This window comes from Gavialis gangeticus, unplaced genomic scaffold (genome assembly GCF_001723915.1).
Source record: "Gavialis gangeticus isolate Ggan-Ray unplaced genomic scaffold, GavGan_comp1, whole genome shotgun sequence".
Taxonomy (NCBI): Eukaryota; Metazoa; Chordata; order Crocodylia; family Gavialidae; genus Gavialis; species Gavialis gangeticus.
Genome location: NW_017729024.1, coordinates 182,167,074 through 182,171,801, shown reverse-complemented (window position 1 = coordinate 182,171,801; position 4,728 = coordinate 182,167,074). Strand labels below are relative to the sequence as shown.

Below are 4,728 nucleotides of genomic sequence, written 5' to 3'. Positions count from 1 at the left end.
TAATTACACGTAATCACATGTGATTATGCACTAGTCTGAATGAATGTGCTTTCCATTCGCTCAGATGGAGCTTCTTCGAGAGACACTTTCACAAAGGGGGACAGTCTGTTTAGAGCCAGATTCTGACACCATTCCTCTGCTCCATGAGTAGTTTCAACTGACTTCATTCTGTTGACTTCAGTGGTACTACTCACGGAGGATTCCTGCATCTGGAAAGGGTATTGGAAGGTGAAAATGCAGTAAAACTTTCTTATAAGGAAGTAGTTTTTTCACAGCAAAACATTCCTTGGAGGAGAAATTCACCAAAGTCAGAGCTCCAACTGATACACTGCGATGAGCCGAAACAATTTGAAACTTGCAAGCTACCTACCTATATCCCCTCTCCGTTGGAGTTCGGTGTGACTTCCACTGTTTACTACAGGCAACAGTATTTGGATCTGAATCTAGAGCTGGGGGTGCCATTCTGGTGGGGAGTTTGACTCTGCACCTCTGTACCATTTTCTAAGCCGGAAGTAGACTTAGGTCTTAAGCAGGGCTAGTCAGAAAAACTTCAGTAGAATCACTTGCCATTGGAGAACGGAGCTCTATCACAAGTAAAACACCTCATAAAACTGAAATTTCATTAAGGAGAAAATAGATGAAGAAATGTTCTGATACCGTCAACTCATTCTGTTTCAAAGGTTGCAGTGATGCACTTGACTTTTCCCTTTCCAAATGACTGCTTGTTTAGAATGTTTGAAATATGCTATTGGATTTTATACTAGAATGTATGAAAAAGTAGAAACTGAAACAGAATACTTCATTTGACCCAGAACAGTCTTTTCCATAGAATATTCTGAAATGTTCTTATTTCAACATAAAGTAGTGCAGTCCTTCCCAGAATGACATTTCCATTCCCCATGCGTCTCGTCTCGCACTTTTCATAACCGTGCTTGCCGTGATTTCTGTGAGTATGTTTTCTTATGAGGTCAGGACCCTGTTTCTGTGCCTGCACTCGCACCTGCAAATACTGTGGGCACAAGCAGCCCAACAAAAGAGAAGGGACCCTTCTGAAACAGGACATTTAATTAGTTGCTAAAAGAAATGAACTTCAAAGTTGTGTTGTTGACACTAGTCCTGAAATGATCTGTTTAGTTTAAACAACTGTTGTCTCACTTAAAACTGTTCAAGTTCTAATAATGTCATAATGGCACTATGAGGCAGACATGACCTCTCTGAGCAACATGGTGCAGGTACACTCCAAAGCTCCGCTTTCTCCATATGAATGGAGTTCTTAAGAATAGGATGTCAGAGGTGAGATCCAGTTTGTTCACCTGAGAAGAGAATTTTGCTCTTGAAAAAATACTCCAGTGTCCCAAGCTCAGGTCTATAACTCTACAAAGCAGAAGGAGGGACTGGGTGGTAGGTGAAAAACAAAAATATGACTTGAAATGTACAGAAATAGGAATTCAAAAAAATTGACAAAAGACCATATCATATAATTGATTTTTAAGAAAAATTCCCCATTGATTTTTCAGAACCCCATTGAACATTTCAGAACCATTGATTTTAATGAGGAGTTCTGCTTCAAAATCAATGGCATGATACAGCCCAAAGAAAATTGCTTTTTAGTATCAATATTCTTTGTTCAGGTTTTCTGCAATATAGAAGAGGGTTGGTAAAACAATGTGTGGTGTTCGTAGCTGTATATTCTCCTGTACATTCTTTCAGTTCTTCTCTTAGTTAGAACCAAAATGATTGGATGCATTATGCAAATTAAAACAGCAGCAGTATTTATGGGGCAGATCCTGTTCTCATGGGCCATATAATTCTGATTTTACATGGAAGCAAAAAGCTGTTCTCCCTTTTAACTGAGGAAACATGGATTGCTGGTGATAGATGACCCTGAAAAAGAGTCAGGGATCTGATCAATCATGCTTGGTGCTGCACTGTTCAGAGGCCAAAGCCAAGGAAGGTCCAGATTTTGCCACTCTTACAATGAGGTGTTAGCACCTTACTCCATGATGACTCCCACCTTACTCCATGATGATTCCCATGATGACTAAGCATGGTGGACTCTGGTTGTGTTTCATTGGCGGGTCAGAGCTAAGGGGTATGTATAGATGAGAAAATGAATGGTGCTTCATGGAGAAGAGGTAGGAATAGGGAGACCGTGGGTAAGCTCTGACTTAGTTTCTCTCTCAGGCAGACTGATGTGGAACTCCTTCAGTTTGTCCCCTCTGGTACATCTTTCTTTTTCCCCTACATGAAGGAAGGCACTAATTGCACTCTTCTGTACCCAAGAGAGGAAATCTCATCTGAATGTGTTACCTTATTAACTAGACTCTTCTTTCCTTTCCCCTGTAGCCTGTATTCCATCTTGTTTATATCTATCTACATGCATTTATGACAATACAGGGAAAATATTCATTGCTATAACTGAATGTCTAGATGGATAGATACAGACAAATGAAAATACATGCAACCTGATATAAATAATAAATGTGACTATAAAGCAGTTTTACTTTCAATTAAATGGAACCATTGTTTTTGGTTCCAAGGAGAAGGACAATCAGGGCCCTGAACTTATATGGCCCTGTCTTGGGAAGACAGAATATCTACCATGGGATTGTTTGAAAATGGAGATGAGTTATGAAAAAGTTACAGGGTTCATGGTCTGAATGCTGCTCTAGGGCAGCATTCACTAGGTGAAGCGGACTGTATGCATTCGATCCATAATAGTTGACCTAGGCTTCATACACCTAAGTAATAAGATCTTAGGTCTGATGACCTCAGGACTTTTTTCTGTTCTTATTACCATCATATACTCCCTAAAAACCTCTCCTGCTTCCACTGACCTCAGTGACAAACCTCCAGTTGACTTCAGTGAGAGGAGGAGCAGGATTAAATGTATATATGCGTAACTACATGCATATTTTTTTCTTGGTGGGTAAAAGCCATCCAATCTATTATGAAGACCTGCAAGAGTATGAGAATATGCATGTATAAACTCACAAAGAAGTGTGAGAATGTAGTACAGGAACTGAGCTAAGATGTTATTTTTTATATTGGGTACAGGTTCATGAAGTAGAAAAACACAAAAATAGAAATGTACATAAAAAACTGAAATGTATGCATATTACTTTTTCTTACTTTATATATCTTTATTTCACATTTTAATTCCTAGCATCTTTTCAGTGAATGCTACATTTAAGTAGGACACATGTAAAGTCATTCTGGCTACCAGCTTAACATTTGTTTTAACAGGTGAGTATACCAAAAAGCCAGGGTTGTGAAATATAACTAACTATGAATGGAGATTGCAAAAAGAAATTACCTAGAAAGCAGAATTTCTGTAAATGAATGTGTTTTTATTCTAATGACCATACAGTTCAATGCTTGCTGGAATTGTTTTCACTAAAAAAAACCATAAATATTGGAAAAAAAAATCTGCCATAATTGTAATAAAGCATTCATTAATTAATGGCCATATTAGAAGTATTATTTATTTTTAGATAGTAAATGTCCACTAAGGGCCAGGATATAATCTCAGGTGAATGGCATGCAAAGCTGCACATGTTATGAAATATGTTGCAAGCAAAATTGGCATTCAATCTTGCTCCCATTGAAGAGTCACTGTTAGCTTCAGTGGGATCAGGATTGGTCCCCGGGGCATTATTTAATATGTACCAGATGTGGCCACACATCTGAGATTTGAATGTGGCCTGCAGAGTGTATTGTACATGTAAATATGTTGTCATACTTGTGAATGAGGAACCTGTTTCTTTTTGTAGAGGAATCCTGCATATTTATTGTGACCATAGTTTGTGAAGAAAAATGCAACAATTCATTTTGAATCTCTCAACAATGTTATTGTTTGGTGTGAATGTGCCTGCAACATTGACTCATGTGCCAAAACACAATATTGAATGCATTGTTTTTAAATAAAAAGTTTTATTGTGCATTGGAAATCTGTACAACTCAATAGTGTCTGCTTCTTCCATTCTTTTTTAACTGCTTATAGCCAATAATAATGAATAGCCAGCATTTGACTGCTTTATCTGTGTCATTCCCACACTGTACTGAATGCCTTAAATGATTTTAATCAAAAAGGCATTTTATATTGCCCATACTCAGAAATATCCATGGACATATCATACAGTAGTCTGTCTGGGATCTTATTTTATCAAATAACAGTCTATAAAAATGAGTGTTATTAGAGGAGGCCTGGATGCATGAAGAAATTGATAACAGGATATAGAGCTTCTCACTTCAAGGTCATAGATGCTGGTTATCTCTCTAAATGATCGTAGCTCAGAGCTGATACGTATTCAGTCCACCTGAGCCTAGGTGAGCCCACAGGCTACTGTGGTAATGGCACATAAAGGTCTAGTATCATGTCCAGCTGCCTTTGACCCTCCAATCCAAATGACCAAGAAGCCACTGAAAGCTGGATCAACTGGGAGCTGCCATCAACACAAATCAAATGAACTCATGACTCTAGCTCTGAAGCAAGATAACTTAACTACTTTATCATGCAACACATCGGTTTAGTGGCAAAACAAGATCCAAATCAAATCAGGAGGTCCATTAATCTCTCCAAATCTAACCAGAAGCCTCCAATTTGATTTGGAGAGATTGGGAGAGATTCAATGACTTGGACATAGACACAGCTTTATATCTTTTTTCTATATACCTCAAGGTACCACGCAGCTCATGAATGCTGAGATGGTGGGGCAGAAGGAGCAT

The 4,728-nt window shown here is 38.3% G+C and overlaps 1 long non-coding RNA gene across 1 annotated transcript in view; it reads left to right on the top strand.

Annotated features, from left to right (window-relative positions):
* The window catches only part of LOC109298038, a 12,038-nt gene extending 8,077 nt beyond the window's left edge, over window positions 1-3,961 (top strand). The window contains exon 2 of the long non-coding RNA XR_002097502.1: window positions 218-3,961. This is a non-coding gene — a long non-coding RNA (uncharacterized LOC109298038). The remainder of the gene's footprint in view (window positions 1-217) is intronic.
* Window positions 3,962-4,728: the final 767 nt, after the last annotated feature.